The 16,187-nt window shown below is 51.0% G+C and overlaps 11 non-coding genes across 11 annotated transcripts; 1 reads left to right on the forward strand and 10 right to left on the reverse strand.

The window, feature by feature from the left end:
* The first annotated feature begins 742 nt into the window (after positions 1 to 742).
* On the forward strand, positions 743 to 814 carry TRNAQ-CUG (transfer RNA glutamine (anticodon CUG)). The gene has a single exon. It is a non-coding gene; the product is annotated as a tRNA-Gln (tRNA).
* A 3,445-nt stretch (positions 815 to 4,259) lies between these two features.
* TRNAN-GUU (transfer RNA asparagine (anticodon GUU)) lies at positions 4,260 to 4,333 on the reverse strand. The gene has a single exon. It is a non-coding gene; the product is annotated as a tRNA-Asn (tRNA).
* A 2,159-nt stretch (positions 4,334 to 6,492) lies between these two features.
* TRNAN-GUU (transfer RNA asparagine (anticodon GUU)) lies at positions 6,493 to 6,566 on the reverse strand. Its single transcript has one exon. It is a non-coding gene; the product is annotated as a tRNA-Asn (tRNA).
* A 2,167-nt stretch (positions 6,567 to 8,733) lies between these two features.
* TRNAN-GUU (transfer RNA asparagine (anticodon GUU)) lies at positions 8,734 to 8,807 on the reverse strand. The gene has a single exon. It is a non-coding gene; the product is annotated as a tRNA-Asn (tRNA).
* A 147-nt stretch (positions 8,808 to 8,954) lies between these two features.
* On the reverse strand, positions 8,955 to 9,040 carry TRNAY-GUA (transfer RNA tyrosine (anticodon GUA)). The gene is given in 2 exon segments: positions 8,955 to 8,990; positions 9,004 to 9,040. It is a non-coding gene; the product is annotated as a tRNA-Tyr (tRNA).
* A 1,934-nt stretch (positions 9,041 to 10,974) lies between these two features.
* TRNAN-GUU (transfer RNA asparagine (anticodon GUU)) lies at positions 10,975 to 11,048 on the reverse strand. The gene has a single exon. It is a non-coding gene; the product is annotated as a tRNA-Asn (tRNA).
* A 147-nt stretch (positions 11,049 to 11,195) lies between these two features.
* Positions 11,196 to 11,281, reverse strand: TRNAY-GUA (transfer RNA tyrosine (anticodon GUA)). The gene is given in 2 exon segments: positions 11,196 to 11,231; positions 11,245 to 11,281. It is a non-coding gene; the product is annotated as a tRNA-Tyr (tRNA).
* A 1,934-nt stretch (positions 11,282 to 13,215) lies between these two features.
* TRNAN-GUU (transfer RNA asparagine (anticodon GUU)) lies at positions 13,216 to 13,289 on the reverse strand. The gene has a single exon. It is a non-coding gene; the product is annotated as a tRNA-Asn (tRNA).
* Positions 13,290 to 13,436: 147 nt separating this feature from the next.
* TRNAY-GUA (transfer RNA tyrosine (anticodon GUA)) lies at positions 13,437 to 13,522 on the reverse strand. Its single transcript is given in 2 exon segments — positions 13,437 to 13,472; positions 13,486 to 13,522. It is a non-coding gene; the product is annotated as a tRNA-Tyr (tRNA).
* A 1,934-nt stretch (positions 13,523 to 15,456) lies between these two features.
* TRNAN-GUU (transfer RNA asparagine (anticodon GUU)) lies at positions 15,457 to 15,530 on the reverse strand. Its single transcript has one exon. It is a non-coding gene; the product is annotated as a tRNA-Asn (tRNA).
* A 147-nt stretch (positions 15,531 to 15,677) lies between these two features.
* On the reverse strand, positions 15,678 to 15,763 carry TRNAY-GUA (transfer RNA tyrosine (anticodon GUA)). The gene is given in 2 exon segments: positions 15,678 to 15,713; positions 15,727 to 15,763. It is a non-coding gene; the product is annotated as a tRNA-Tyr (tRNA).
* Positions 15,764 to 16,187: the final 424 nt, after the last annotated feature.

Raw genomic sequence — 16,187 nt, forward strand, 5'->3', positions numbered from 1 at the left:
GTGTCCTTTTGTACCCACATACCTCACCGGCTACGCTCAACTCAAGTCCTCAACTCAGTGGTCTTTCAAGAGGGGCCTTTTTTGGTCAGATTTGCACCACATGGGGAGTCTAGAAATTCATCTTATGGTGACCCCGATCAACGCCAAGTCTAAAGGGTTTCTGCCCAGGGTCACATTTTCCACTTCAGAGAGGGAGGGGACAGAGATGCTTTGAAGCAGGGGTCTTCAAACTACGGCCCTCCAGTTGTTCAGGAACTACAATTCCCATCATGCCTAGTCATGTCTGTGAATGTCAGAGTTTTACAATGCCTCATGGGACATGTAGTTCTGCAACAGCTGGAGGGCCGTAGTTTGAGGATCCCTGCTTTAAAGCATGTATGGAATTTTACGCTGGGGTATTTTTATTTCTTCCGTTTCCATGAATTATCTTCAAACTTTTCAACAAGCTCCCTCTCTACTCTATTTTTCAACAAGCTCCTTATCGCATGGTCATTGGCACCATCCCGCAAAATCCCGGGTTTGACCCCAGAGACCTCGGTAAGGCAGCGTCTAAGTTCCTGGCCCTTGGCTGACCAAGTCTAAATGGAAAAGTGCTGGTAGATGGCCTAGGGAAAATATAGTAGACTAGTAGATCCTATGGGATGAAAGGGGACACAGATTAACCGAGGCGCATGCTGACATACAGATGCACCAGAAAGGAAACTTGTGGATATCTGAGTACAGAGACAGCCTCTGTGCCAGAGGTTCCATGGTGTAATGGTTAGCACTCTGGACTCTGAATCCAGCGATCCGAGTTCAAATCTCGGTGGGACCTTTCTTAGACACCGTCCATGAATTTCTATGGCTTTCCTATCAGGGGCCAGATCGGGGTTTGATCTCCCAACGAGGAGATGGGTTTTCATTTTTCACACACTTCACCGGCTACGCTCAGCTCTAAGGGAGGCGACGATAGCCACGGCATCCAAGTGGTCCTTGTTAGTATAGTGGAAAGTATCCCCGCCTGTCACGCGGGAGACCGGGGTTCGATTCCCCGACGGGGAGATGCGTTTTTCCTTTTCTACTCATGTACCGACTGACTTCAGCGGCTACGCTCAGCTCAAGAAAGGCGCAGAAAGTGACGGTGGCCTCAGCCGCCATGTGGTCCTCGTTAGTATAGTGGTGAGTATCTCCGCCTGTCACGCGGGAGACCGGGGTTCGATTCCATGACAGGGAGATGCGTGTCCTTTTGTACCCACATACCTCACCGGCTACGCTCAACTCAAGTCCTCAACTCAGTGGTCTTTCAAGAGGGGCCTTTTTTGGTCAGATTTGCACCACATGGGGAGTCTAGAAATTCATCTTATGGTGACCCCGATCAACGCCAAGTCTAAAGGGTTTCTGCCCAGGGTCACATTTTCCACTTCAGAGAGGGAGGGGACAGAGATGCTTTGAAGCAGGGGTCTTCAAACTACGGCCCTCCAGTTGTTCAGGAACTACAATTCCCATCATGCCTAGTCATGTCTGTGAATGTCAGAGTTTTACAATGCCTCATGGGACATGTAGTTCTGCAACAGCTGGAGGGCCGTAGTTTGAGGATCCCTGCTTTAAAGCATGTATGGAATTTTACGCTGGGGTATTTTTATTTCTTCCGTTTCCATGAATTATCTTCAAACTTTTCAACAAGCTCCCTCTCTACTCTATTTTTCAACAAGCTCCTTATCGCATGGTCATTGGCACCATCCCGCAAAATCCTGGGTTTGACCCCAGAGACCTCGGTAAGGCAGTGTCTAAGTTCCTGGCCCTTGGCTGACCAAGTCTAAATGGAAAAGTGCTGGTAGATGGCCTAGGGAAAATATAGTAGACTAGTAGATCCAGCATAAAATTCCATACATGCTTTAAAGCAGGGATCCTCAAACTACGGCCCTCCAGCTGTTGCAGAACTACATGTCCCATGAGGCATTGTAAAACTCTGAAGAGAGCCAAAGGACACGCTTTGTTTTAGCCTTCGGGCCCCACTGAGGTAATGGAGAAAACATGAGCGTCCCTGGGTGGGCTCGAACCACCAACCTTTCGGTTAACAGCCGAATGCGCTAACCGATTGCGCCACAGAGACTGCACGCCGAGGGCTGGCGCACCGGCCGAGGGAGACATGAATAATAAAAACAAAGTTCCTTAAAAGGCTTCCCAATTGCACATTTCTAGAGTGCCTTCTAGAGTGCCTTCTAGTTAAAGGGGGAGAGAGGCAGGGTAAAAGAGGGCATCCTTCGAGCCGGAATGGAACCAGCGACCTAAGGATTACTACGTTGACGCTACAGTCCTCCGCTCTACCAGCTGAGCTATCGAAGGGGCCGCCGGTGGGTCGTAGCCCGTGACTCTTTGCATTCAAAGCCAGCGCTTTGCCCTTTGCGTTAGTCCTTCTGCCTTGAGGGATTGGTCTATGCCGCCTCTGCCTGAAAGGTCAAATGCCTTGGCAGCTGTGATGTGGGAAAGCTCGGCTTCACGTTTTGCACAGCGAGAAAACACAATCGAAGCACCTACCGCGTTTTGTTGGGAGCCCAAAAACCACAGCAGCAATGGTGATGTACCTCCCTGACAGCAAGTAAGCGCAGGAGTGTTTGGAAGCGCATTGCGTCTATCAAAACAAATTGGGCCGAAAGTTAGCAAAAAGTGTTTGGCGTCAGTTGGTAGCAAGAGGCCACACGGGAGGCAGCGTCTTAGCCCGGCTAGCTCAGTCGGTAGAGCATGAGACTCTTAATCTCAGGGTCGTGGGTTCGAGCCCCACGTTGGGCGTATGGCATTGCAACGTTTTGGCCCAGTCAGTGGCATTCATGCGCACTGCACGGCCCCACCTTTACCATATCGACTGGCTTCTCTTCCATTCCCTCTACAAACGGGGAAATGTTTCGAGCTTATCTTTCTAGTGGTCAATTCGTATGGTAGCAAGTTGACCTTGCGCTGGGGCGTGGTTCTTATCAGCGCCACGTGTGACACGAATTGGATAGAGATAGTAGCACAGACCTCGGACAGCCTTGCGTTGGTGGTATAGTGGTGAGCATAGCTGCCTTCCAAGCAGTTGACCCGGGTTTGATTCCCGGCCAACGCACTCCTATCCCTTTTTGGCCTTGCAAAGCGGCCCTAAGCAAAGACCCAAGTCATCCAGGTCCTTGAAGAAAGCTCCTAAGATATCCTGGCTTAGCGACAACTGTGGAGACTTTCTTCGGCATTCGAAAAGTCTCTGGCCTTATGCTTTAACTCGCTCAGGAGGTCCAGCATTATCCAGGGCCAAGGTTCAGCCATTTTGACTACTGATTCCCAAAGAGAATCATCTCTGTCACACACAACATTGCTAAGTATCTGGCAACAACGCTAACACCCTTAGCTGGCATCATATTGCACCATTTGCTATTCGGTGACGAAGGCATCGAATAGCAAATGACCCGCTTTGGACTGTGTCTTGCAAGGCAAGGAAAGGGGTGCATTTGGGCAAGGAGGCCTACAGGAAACCTACCCACACACACCGCTATCTGCTTTTTGGCTCACACCACCCACTGGAACCCAAGCTGGGGCTTCTTAGGACTCTGCAATATCGGGCTGACGCGGTAACAACAAAAAGAGTCTACAGACCCTCTCAGGTGTGCTTTGAAAGCTTGTGGCTAGCCAGACTGGGTCTTGGCTAAACATCCACAAGGTCACGAAAACAAACTGGGGAGAAGCAGAACATTTGGAGAAATATAGTCACCCCCGTAAGCCACTGGAGTGTCAGAAAAACTCCGGAGGATCTTTAACAACAATTGCATCGCTGTGTACTTCAAGTCCAGCAATACACTGGGACGGAAGCTTGTACATCGGCACTATCTGCACTGCCCATTTTGAACATCGCTCTAGCTAGCCAAGCGATTTGACAACAATTGTCACCTTTAGCCACGCCGATCTAGGCACCAATAGCTATGCAGGCTTCCTGCCACCAACAATGGGATCATCTAACTTGAACAGGGCGGTTCTACAATTTTCACACCTCCCCCTGTTCTTGGACAATCAACATCGACACATTCACATGGTGATTGTCTTAAGGTGTGACTAGAAGTGCTGCAGTTATCTTCCTGAGCCAAAGAAGTGGCTCGATCAACTATGTAAACCTCTTCAACAAACGGCTAGTACATTTGCAAGGGTCTCCAGTGAACGCTTGTTTGTCTGCTCAGTTGCCGGTCACCTGAAGAGAGCCAAAGGACACGCTTTGTTTTAGCCTTCGGGCCCCACTGAGGTAATGGAGAAAACATGAGCGTCCCTGGGTGGGCTCGAACCACCAACCTTTCGGTTAACAGCCGAACGCGCTAACCGATTGCGCCACAGAGACTGCACGCCGAGGGCCGGTGCACCGGCCGAGGGAGACATGAATAATAAAAACAAAGTTCCTTAAAAGGCTTCCCAATTGCACATTTCTAGAGTGCCTTCTAGAGTGCCTTCTAGTTAAAGGGGGAGAGAGGCAGGGTAAAAGAGGGCATCCTTCGAGCCGGAATCGAACCAGCGACCTAAGGATTACTACGTTGACGCTACAGTCCTCCGCTCTACCAGCTGAGCTATCGAAGAGGCCGCCGGTGGGTCGTAGCCCGTGACTCCTTGCATTCAAAGCCAGCGCTTTGCCCTTTGCGTTAGTCCTTCTGCCTTGAGGGATTGGTCTATGCCGCCTCTGCCTGAAAGGTCAAATGCCTTGGCAGCTGTGATGTGGGAAAGCTCGGCTTCACGTTTTGCACAGCCAGAAAACACAATCGAAGCACCTACCGCGTTTTGTTGGGAGCCCAAAAACCACAGCAGCAACGGTGATGTACCTCCCTGACAGCAAGTAAGCGCAGGAGTGTTTGGAAGCGCATTGCGTCTATCAAAACAAATTGGGCCGAAAGTTAGCAAAAAGTGTTTGGCGTCAGTTGGTAGCAAGAGGCCACACGGGAGGCAGCGTCTTAGCCCGGCTAGCTCAGTCGGTAGAGCATGAGACTCTTAATCTCAGGGTCGTGGGTTCGAGCCCCACGTTGGGCGTATGGCATTGCAACGTTTTGGCCCAGTCAGTGGCATTCATGCGCACTGCACGGCCCCACCTTTACCATATCGACTGGCTTCTCTTCCATTCCCTCTACAAACGGGGAAATGTTTCGAGCTTATCTTTCTAGTGGTCAATTCGTATGGCAGCAAGTTGACCTTGCACTGGGGCGTGGTTCTCATCAGCGCCACGTGTGACACGAATTGGATAGAGATAGTAGCACAGGCCCCAGACAGCCTTGCGTTGGTGGTATAGTGGTGAGCATAGCTGCCTTCCAAGCAGTTGACCCGGGTTCGATTCCCGGCCAACGCACTCCTATCCCTTTTTGGCCTTGCAAAGCGGCCCTAAGCAAAGACCCAAGTCATCCAGGTCCTTGAAGAAAGCTCCTAAGATATCCTGGCTTAGCGACAACTGTGGAGACTTTCTTCGGCATTCGAAAAGTCTCTGGCCTTATGCTTTAACTCGCTCAGGAGGTCCAGCATTATCCAGGGCCAAGGTTCAGCCATTTTGACTACTGATTCCCAAAGAGAATCAACTCTGTCACACACAACATTGCTAAGTATCTGGCAACAACGCTAACACCCTTAGCTGGCATCATATTGCACCATTTGCTATTCGGTGACGAAGGCATCGAATAGCAAATGACCCGCTTTGGACTGGGTCTTGCAAGGCAAGGAAAGGGGTGCATTTGGGCAAGGAGGCCTACAGGAAACCTACCCACACACACCGCTATCTGCTTTTTGGCTCACACCACCCACTGGAACCCAAGCTGGGGCTTCTTAGGACTCTGCAATATCGGGCTGACAACAAAAAGAGTCTACAGACCCTCTCAGGTGTGCTTTGAAAGCTTGTGGCTAGCCAGACTGGGTCTTGGCTAAACATCCACAAGGTCACGAAAACAAACTGGGGAGAAGCAGAACATTTGGAGAAATATAGTCACCCCCGTAAGCCACTGGAGTGTCAGAAAAACTCCGGAGGATCTTTAACAACAATTGCATCGCTGTGTACTTCAAGTCCAGCAATACACTGGGACGGAAGCTTGTACATCGGCACTATCTGCACTGCCCATTTTGAACATCGCTCTAGCTAGCCAAGCGATTTGACAACAATTGTCACCTTTAGCCACGCCGATCTAGGCACCAATAGCTATGCAGGCTTCCTGCCACCAACAATGGGATCATCTAACTTGAACAGGGCGGTTCTACAATTTTCACACCTCCCCCTGTTCTTGGACAATCAACATCGACACATTCACATGGTGATTGTCTTAAGGTGTGACTAGAAGTGCTGCAGTTATCTTCCTGAGCCAAAGAAGTGTCTCGATCAACTATGTAAACCTCTTCAACAAACGGCTAGTACATTTGCAAGGGTCTCCAGTGAACGCTTGTTTGTCTGCTCAGTTGCCGGTCACCTGAAGAGAGCCAAAGGACACGCTTTGTTTTAGCCTTCGGGCCCCACTGAGGTAATGGAGAAAACATGAGCGTCCCTGGGTGGGCTCGAACCACCAACCTTTCGGTTAACAGCCGAACGCGCTAACCGATTGCGCCACAGAGACTGCACGCCGAGGGCCGGCGCACCGGCCGAGGGAGACATGAATAATAAAAACAAAGTTCCTTAAAAGGCTTCCCAATTGCACATTTCTAGAGTGCCTTCTAGAGTGCCTTCTAGTTAAAGGGGGAGAGAGGCAGGGTAAAAGAGGGCATCCTTCGAGCCGGAATGGAACCAGCGACCTAAGGATTACTACGTTGACGCTACAGTCCTCCGCTCTACCAGCTGAGCTATCGAAGGGGCCGCCGGTGGGTCGTAGCCCGTGACTCCTTGCATTCAAAGCCAGCGCTTTGCCCTTTGCGTTAGTCCTTCTGCCTTGAGGGATTGGTCTATGCCGCCTCTGCCTGAAAGGTCAAATGCCTTGGCAGCTGTGATGTGGGAAAGCTCGGCTTCACGTTTTGCACAGCGAGAAAACACAATCGAAGCACCTACCGCGTTTTGTTGGGAGCCCAAAAACCACAGCAGCAACGGTGATGTACCTCCCTGACAGCAAGTAAGCGCAGGAGTGTTTGGAAGTGCATTGCGTCTATCAAAACAAATTGGGCCGAAAGTTAGCAAAAAGTGTTTGGCGTCAGTTGGTAGCAAGAGGCCACACGGGGGGCAGCGTCTTAGCCCGGCTAGCTCAGTCGGTAGAGCATGAGACTCTTAATCTCAGGGTCGTGGGTTCGAGCCCCGCGTTGGGCGTATGGCATCGCAACGTTTTGGCCCAGTCAGTGGCATTCATGCGCACTGCACGGCCCCACCTTTACCATATCGACTGGCTTCTCTTCCATTCCCTCTACAAACGGGGAAATGTTTCGAGCTTATCTTTCTAGTGGTCAATTCGTATGGCAGCAAGTTGACCTTGCGCTGGGGCGTGGTTCTTATCAGCGCCACGTGTGACACGAATTGGATAGAGATAGTGGCACAGGCCCCAGACAGCCTTGCGTTGGTGGTATAGTGGTGAGCATAGCTGCCTTCCAAGCAGTTGACCCGGGTTCGATTCCCGGCCAACGCACTCCTATCCCTTTTTGGCCTTGCAAAGCGGCCCTAAGCAAAGACCCAAGTCATCCAGGTCCTTGAAGAAAGCTCCTAAGATATCCTGGCTTAGCGACAACTGTGGAGACTTTCTTCGGCATTCGAAAAGTCTCTGGCCTTATGCTTTAACTCGCTCAGGAGGTCCAGCATTATCCAGGGCCAAGGTTCAGCCATTTTGACTACTGATTCCCAAAGAGAATCAACTCTGTCACACACAACATTGCTAAGTATCTGGCAACAACGCTAACACCCTTAGCTGGCATCATATTGCACCATTTGCTATTCGGTGACGAAGGCATCGAATAGCAAATGACCCGCTTTGGACTGGGTCTTGCAAGGCAAGGAAAGGGGTGCATTTGGGCAAGGAGGCCTACAGGAAACCTACCCACACACACCGCTATCTGCTTTTTGGCTCACACCACCCACTGGAACCCAAGCTGGGGCTTCTTAGGACTCTGCAATATCGGGCTGACGCGGTAACAACAAAAAGAGTCTACAGACCCTCTCAGGTGTGCTTTGAAAGCTTGTGGCTAGCCAGACTGGGTCTTGGCTAAACATCCACAAGGTCACGAAAACAAACTGGGGAGAAGCAGAACATTTGGAGAAATATAGTCACCCCCGTAAGCCACTGGAGTGTCAGAAAAACTCCGGAGGATCTTTAACAACAATTGCATCGCTGTGTACTTCAAGTCCAGCAATACACTGGGACGGAAGCTTGTACATCGGCACTATCTGCACTGCCCATTTTGAACATCGCTCTAGCTAGCCAAGCGATTTGACAACAATTGTCACCTTTAGCCACGCCGATCTAGGCACCAATAGCTATGCAGGCTTCCTGCCACCAACAATGGGATCATCTAACTTGAACAGGGCGGTTCTACAATTTTCACACCTCCCCCTGTTCTTGGACAATCAACATCGACACATTCACATGGTGATTGTCTTAAGGTGTGACTAGAAGTGCTGCAGTTATCTTCCTGAGCCAAAGAAGTGGCTCGATCAACTATGTAAACCTCTTCAACAAACGGCTAGTACATTTGCAAGGGTCTCCAGTGAACGCTTGTTTGTCTGCTCAGTTGCCGGTCACCTGAAGAGAGCCAAAGGACACGCTTTGTTTTAGCCTTCGGGCCCCACTGAGGTAATGGAGAAAACATGAGCGTCCCTGGGTGGGCTCGAACCACCAACCTTTCGGTTAACAGCCGAACGCGCTAACCGATTGCGCCACAGAGACTGCACGCCGAGGGCCAGCGCACCGGCCGAGGGAGACATGAATAATAAAAACAAAGTTCCTTAAAAGGCTTCCCAATTGCACATTTCTAGAGTGCCTTCTAGAGTGCCTTCTAGTTAAAGGGGGAGAGAGGCAGGGTAAAAGAGGGCATCCTTCGAGCCGGAATCGAACCAGCGACCTAAGGATTACTACGTTGACGCTACAGTCCTCCGCTCTACCAGCTGAGCTATCGAAGGGGCCGCCGGTGGGTCGTAGCCCGTGACTCCTTGCATTCAAAGCCAGCGCTTTGCCCTTTGCGTTAGTCCTTCTGCCTTGAGGGATTGGTCTATGCCGCCTCTGCCTGAAAGGTCAAATGCCTTGGCAGCTGTGATGTGGGAAAGCTCGGCTTCACGTTTTGCACAGCGAGAAAACACAATCGAAGCACCTACCGCGTTTTGTTGGGAGCCCAAAAACCACAGCAGCAACGGTGATGTACCTCCCTGACAGCAAGTAAGCGCAGGAGTGTTTGGAAGCGCATTGCGTCTATCAAAACAAATTGGGCCGAAAGTTAGCAAAAAGTGTTTGGCGTCAGTTGGTAGCAAGAGGCCACACGGGAGGCAGCGTCTTAGCCCGGCTAGCTCAGTCGGTAGAGCATGAGACTCTTAATCTCAGGGTCGTGGGTTCGAGCCCCACGTTGGGCGTATGGCATCGCAACGTTTTGGCCCAGTCAGTGGCATTCATGCGCACTGCACGGCCCCACCTTTACCATATCGACTGGCTTCTCTTCCATTCCCTCTACAAACGGGGAAATGTTTCGAGCTTATCTTTCTAGTGGTCAATTCGTATGGCAGCAAGTTGACCTTGCGCTGGGGCGTGGTTCTTATCAGCGCCACGTGTGACACGAATTGGATAGAGATAGTGGCACAGGCCCTGGACAGCCTTGCGTTGGTGGTATAGTGGTGAGCATAGCTGCCTTCCAAGCAGTTGACCCGGGTTCGATTCCCGGCCAACGCACTCCTATCCCTTTTTGGCCTTGCAAAGCGGCCCTAAGCAAAGACCCAAGTCATCCAGGTCCTTGAAGAAAGCTCCTAAGATATCCTGGCTTAGCGACAACTGTGGAGACTTTCTTCGGCATTCGAAAAGTCTCTGGCCTTATGCTTTAACTCGCTCAGGAGGTCCAGCATTATCCAGGGCCAAGGTTCAGCCATTTTGACTACTGATTCCCAAAGAGAATCAACTCTGTCACACACAACATTGCTAAGTATCTGGCAACAACGCTAACACCCTTAGCTGGCATCATATTGCACCATTTGCTATTCGGTGACGAAGGCATCGAATAGCAAATGACCCGCTTTGGACTGTGTCTTGCAAGGCAAGGAAAGGGGTGCATTTGGGCAAGGAGGCCTACAGGAAACCTACCCACACACACCGCTATCTGCTTTTTGGCTCACACCACCCACTGGAACCCAAGCTGGGGCTTCTTAGGACTCTGCAATATCGGGCTGACGCGGTAACAACAAAAAGAGTCTACAGACCCTCTCAGGTGTGCTTTGAAAGCTTGTGGCTAGCCAGACTGGGTCTTGGCTAAACATCCACAAGGTCACGAAAACAAACTGGGGAGAAGCAGAACATTTGGAGAAATATAGTCACCCCCGTAAGCCACTGGAGTGTCAGAAAAACTCCGGAGGATCTTTAACAACAATTGCATCGCTGTGTACTTCAAGTCCAGCAATACACTGGGACGGAAGCTTGTACATCGGCACTATCTGCACTGCCCATTTTGAACATCGCTCTAGCTAGCCAAGCGATTTGACAACAATTGTCACCTTTAGCCACGCCGATCTAGGCACCAATAGCTATGCAGGCTTCCTGCCACCAACAATGGGATCATCTAACTTGAACAGGGCGGTTCTACAATTTTCACACCTCCCCCTGTTCTTGGACAATCAACATCGACACATTCACATGGTGATTGTCTTAAGGTGTGACTAGAAGTGCTGCAGTTATCTTCCTGAGCCAAAGAAGTGGCTCGATCAACTATGTAAACCTCTTCAACAAACGGCTAGTACATTTGCAAGGGTCTCCAGTGAACGCTTGTTTGTCTGCTCAGTTGCCGGTCACCTGAAGAGAGCCAAAGGACACGCTTTGTTTTAGCCTTCGGGCCCCACTGAGGTAATGGAGAAAACATGAGCGTCCCTGGGTGGGCTCGAACCACCAACCTTTCGGTTAACAGCCGAACGCGCTAACCGATTGCGCCACAGAGACTGCACGCCGAGGGCCGGCGCACCGGCCGAGGGAGACATGAATAATAAAAACAAAGTTCCTTAAAAGGCTTCCCAATTGCACATTTCTAGAGTGCCTTCTAGAGTGCCTTCTAGTTAAAGGGGGAGAGAGGCAGGGTAAAAGAGGGCATCCTTCGAGCCGGAATCGAACCAGCGACCTAAGGATTACTACGTTGACGCTACAGTCCTCCGCTCTACCAGCTGAGCTATCGAAGGGGCCGCCGGTGGGTCGTAGCCCGTGACTCCTTGCATTCAAAGCCAGCGCTTTTCCCTTTGCGTTAGTCCTTCTGCCTTGAGGGATTGGTCTATGCCGCCTCTGCCTGAAAGGTCAAATGCCTTGGCAGCTGTGATGTGGGAAAGCTCGGCTTCACGTTTTGCACAGCGAGAAAACACAATCGAAGCACCTACCGCGTTTTGTTGGGAGCCCAAAAACCACAGCAGCAACGGTGATGTACCTCCCTGACAGCAAGTAAGCGCAGGAGTGTTTGGAAGCGCATTGCGTCTATCAAAACAAATTGGGCCGAAAGTTAGCAAAAAGTGTTTGGCGTCAGTTGGTAGCAAGAGGCCACACGGGAGGCATCGTCTTAGCCCGGCTAGCTCAGTCGGTAGAGCATGAGACTCTTAATCTCAGGGTCGTGGGTTCGAGCCCCACGTTGGGCGTATGGCATCGCAACGTTTTGGCCCAGTCAGTGGCATTCATGCGCACTGCACGGCCCCACCTTTACCATATCGACTGGCTTCTCTTCCATTCCCTCTACAAACGGGGAAATGTTTCGAGCTTATCTTTCTAGTGGTCAATTCGTATGGCAGCAAGTTGACCTTGCGCTGGGGCGTGGTTCTTATCAGCGCCACGTGTGACACGAATTGGATAGAGATAGTGGCACAGGCCCCAGACAGCCTTGCGTTGGTGGTATAGTGGTGAGCATAGCTGCCTTCCAAGCAGTTGACCCGGGTTCAATTCCCGGCCAACGCACTCCTATCCCTTTTTGGCCTTGCAAAGCGGCCCTAAGCAAAGACCCAAGTCATCCAGGTCCTTGAAGAAAGCTCCTAAGATATCCTGGCTTAGCGACAACTGTGGAGACTTTCTTCGGCATTCGAAAAGTCTCTGGCCTTATGCTTTAACTCGCTCAGGAGGTCCAGCATTATCCAGGGCCAAGGTTCAGCCATTTTGACTACTGATTCCCAAAGAGAATCAACTCTGTCACACACAACATTGCTAAGTATCTGGCAACAACGCTAACACCCTTAGCTGGCATCATATTGCACCATTTGCTATTCGGTGACGAAGGCATCGAATAGCAAATGACCCGCTTTGGACTGTGTCTTGCAAGGCAAGGAAAGGGGTGCATTTGGGCAAGGAGGCCTACAGGAAACCTACCCACACACACCGCTATCTGCTTTTTGGCTCACACCACCCACTGGAACCCAAGCTGGGGCTTCTTAGGACTCTGCAATATCGGGCTGACGCGGTAACAACAAAAAGAGTCTACAGACCCTCTCAGGTGTGCTTTGAAAGCTTGTGGCTAGCCAGACTGGGTCTTGGCTAAACATCCACAAGGTCACGAAAACAAACTGGGGAGAAGCAGAACATTTGGAGAAATATAGTCACCCCCGTAAGCCACTGGAGTGTCAGAAAAACTCTGGAGGATCTTTAACAACAATTGCATCGCTGTGTACTTCAAGTCCAGCAATACACTGGGACGGAAGCTTGTACATCGGCACTATCTGCACTGCCCATTTTGAACATCGCTCTAGCTAGCCAAGCGATTTGACAACAATTGTCACCTTTAGCCACGCCGATCTAGGCACCAATAGCTATGCAGGCTTCCTGCCACCAACAATGGGATCATCTAACTTGAACAGGGCGGTTCTACAATTTTCACACCTCCCCCTGTTCTTGGACAATCAACATCGACACATTCACATGGTGATTGTCTTAAGGTGTGACTAGAAGTGCTGCAGTTATCTTCCTGAGCCAAAGAAGTGGCTCGATCAACTATGTAAACCTCTTCAACAAACGGCTAGTACATTTGCAAGGGTCTCCAGTGAACGCTTGTTTGTCTGCTCAGTTGCCGGTCACCTGAAGAGAGCCAAAGGACACGCTTTGTTTTAGCCTTCGGGCCCCACTGAGGTAATGGAGAAAACATGAGCGTCCCTGGGTGGGCTCGAACCACCAACCTTTCGGTTAACAGCCGAACGCGCTAACCGATTGCGCCACAGAGACTGCACGCTGAGGGCCGGCGCACCGGCCGAGGGAGACATGAATAATAAAAACAAAGTTCCTTAAAAGGCTTCCCAATTGCACATTTCTAGAGTGCCTTCTAGAGTGCCTTCTAGTTAAAGGGGGAGAGAGGCAGGGTAAAAGAGGGCATCCTTCGAGCCGGAATCGAACCAGCGACCTAAGGATTACTACGTTGACGCTACAGTCCTCCGCTCTACCAGCTGAGCTATCGAAGGGGCCGCCGGTGGGTCGTAGCCCGTGACTCCTTGCATTCAAAGCCAGCGCTTTGCCCTTTGCGTTAGTCCTTCTGCCTTGAGGGATTGGTCTATGCCGCCTCTGCCTGAAAGGTCAAATGCCTTGGCAGCTGTGATGTGGGAAAGCTCGGCTTCACGTTTTGCACAGCGAGAAAACACAATCGAAGCACCTACCGCGTTTTGTTGGGAGCCCAAAAACCACAGCAGCAACGGTGATGTACCTCCCTGACAGCAAGTAAGCGCAGGAGTGTTTGGAAGCGCATTGCGTCTATCAAAACAAATTGGGCCGAAAGTTAGCAAAAAGTGTTTGGCGTCAGTTGGTAGCAAGAGGCCACACGGGAGGCAGCGTCTTAGCCCGGCTAGCTCAGTCGGTAGAGCATGAGACTCTTAATCTCAGGGTCGTGGGTTCGAGCCCCACGTTGGGCGTATGGCATCGCAACGTTTTGGCCCAGTCAGTGGCATTCATGCGCACTGCACGGCCCCACCTTTACCATATCGACTGGCTTCTCTTCCATTCCCTCTACAAACGGGGAAATGTTTCGAGCTTATCTTTCTAGTGGTCAATTCGTATGGCAGCAAGTTGACCTTGCGCTGGGGCGTGGTTCTTATCAGCGCCACGTGTGACACGAATTGGATAGAGATAGTGGCACAGGCCCCGGACAGCCTTGCGTTGGTGGTATAGTGGTGAGCATAGCTGCCTTCCAAGCAGTTGACCCGGGTTCGATTCCCGGCCAACGCACTCCTATCCCTTTTTGGCCTTGCAAAGCGGCCCTAAGCAAAGACCCAAGTCATCCAGGTCCTTGAAGAAAGCTCCTAAGATATCCTGGCTTAGCGACAACTGTGGAGACTTTCTTCGGCATTCGAAAAGTCTCTGGCCTTATGCTTTAACTCGCTCAGGAGGTCCAGCATTATCCAGGGCCAAGGTTCAGCCATTTTGACTACTGATTCCCAAAGAGAATCAACTCTGTCACACACAACATTGCTAAGTATCTGGCAACAACGCTAACACCCTTAGCTGGCATCATATTGCACCATTTGCTATTCGGTGACGAAGGCATCGAATAGCAAATGACCCGCTTTGGACTGTGTCTTGCAAGGCAAGGAAAGGGGTGCATTTGGGCAAGGAGGCCTACAGGAAACCTACCCACACACACCGCTATCTGCTTTTTGGCTCACACCACCCACTGGAACCCAAGCTGGGGCTTCTTAGGACTCTGCAATATCGGGCTGACGCGGTAACAACAAAAAGAGTCTACAGACCCTCTCAGGTGTGCTTTGAAAGCTTGTGGCTAGCCAGACTGGGTCTTGGCTAAACATCCACAAGGTCACGAAAACAAACTGGGGAGAAGCAGAACATTTGGAGAAATATAGTCACCCCCGTAAGCCACTGGAGTGTCAGAAAAACTCCGGAGGATCTTTAACAACAATTGCATCGCTGTGTACTTCAAGTCCAGCAATACACTGGGACGGAAGCTTGTACATCGGCACTATCTGCACTGCCCATTTTGAACATCGCTCTAGCTAGCCAAGCGATTTGACAACAATTGTCACCTTTAGCCACGCCGATCTAGGCACCAATAGCTATGCAGGCTTCCTGCCACCAACAATGGGATCATCTAACTTGAACAGGGCGGTTCTACAATTTTCACACCTCCCCCTGTTCTTGGACAATCAACATCGACACATTCACATGGTGATTGTCTTAAGGTGTGACTAGAAGTGCTGCAGTTATCTTCCTGAGCCAAAGAAGTGGCTCGATCAACTATGTAAACCTCTTCAACAAACGGCTAGTACATTTGCAAGGGTCTCCAGTGAACGCTTGTTTGTCTGCTCAGTTGCCGGTCACCTGAAGAGAGCCAAAGGACACGCTTTGTTTTAGCCTTCGGGCCCCACTGAGGTAATGGAGAAAACATGAGCGTCCCTGGGTGGGCTCGAACCACCAACCTTTCGGTTAACAGCCGAACGCGCTAACCGATTGCGCCACAGAGACTGCACGCTGAGGGCCGGCGCACCGGCCGAGGGAGACATGAATAATAAAAACAAAGTTCCTTAAAAGGCTTCCCAATTGCACATTTCTAGAGTGCCTTCTAGAGTGCCTTCTAGTTAAAGGGGGAGAGAGGCAGGGTAAAAGAGGGCATCCTTCGAGCCGGAATCGAACCAGCGACCTAAGGATTACTACGTTGACGCTACAGTCCTCCGCTCTACCAGCTGAGCTATCGAAGGGGCCGCCGGTGGGTCGTAGCCCGTGACTCCTTGCATTCAAAGCCAGCGCTTTGCCCTTTGCGTTAGTCCTTCTGCCTTGAGGGATTGGTCTATGCCGCCTCTGCCTGAAAGGTCAAATGCCTTGGCAGCTGTGATGTGGGAAAGCTCGGCTTCACGTTTTGCACAGCGAGAAAACACAATCGAAGCACCTACCGCGTTTTGTTGGGAGCCCAAAAACCACAGCAGCAACGGTGATGTACCTCCCTGACAGCAAGTAAGCGCAGGAGTGTTTGGAAGCGCATTGCGTCTATCAAAACAAATTGGGCCGAAAGTTAGCAAAAAGTGTTTGGCGTCAGTTGGTAGCAAGAGGCCACACGGGAGGCAGCGTCTTAGCCCGGCTAGCTCAGTCGGTAGAGCATGAGACTCTTAATCTCAGAGTCGTGGG

This window comes from Aquarana catesbeiana, unplaced genomic scaffold (assembly GCF_042186555.1).
Source record: "Aquarana catesbeiana isolate 2022-GZ unplaced genomic scaffold, ASM4218655v1 unanchor86, whole genome shotgun sequence".
Lineage (NCBI taxonomy): Eukaryota > Metazoa > Chordata > Amphibia > Anura > Ranidae > Aquarana > Aquarana catesbeiana.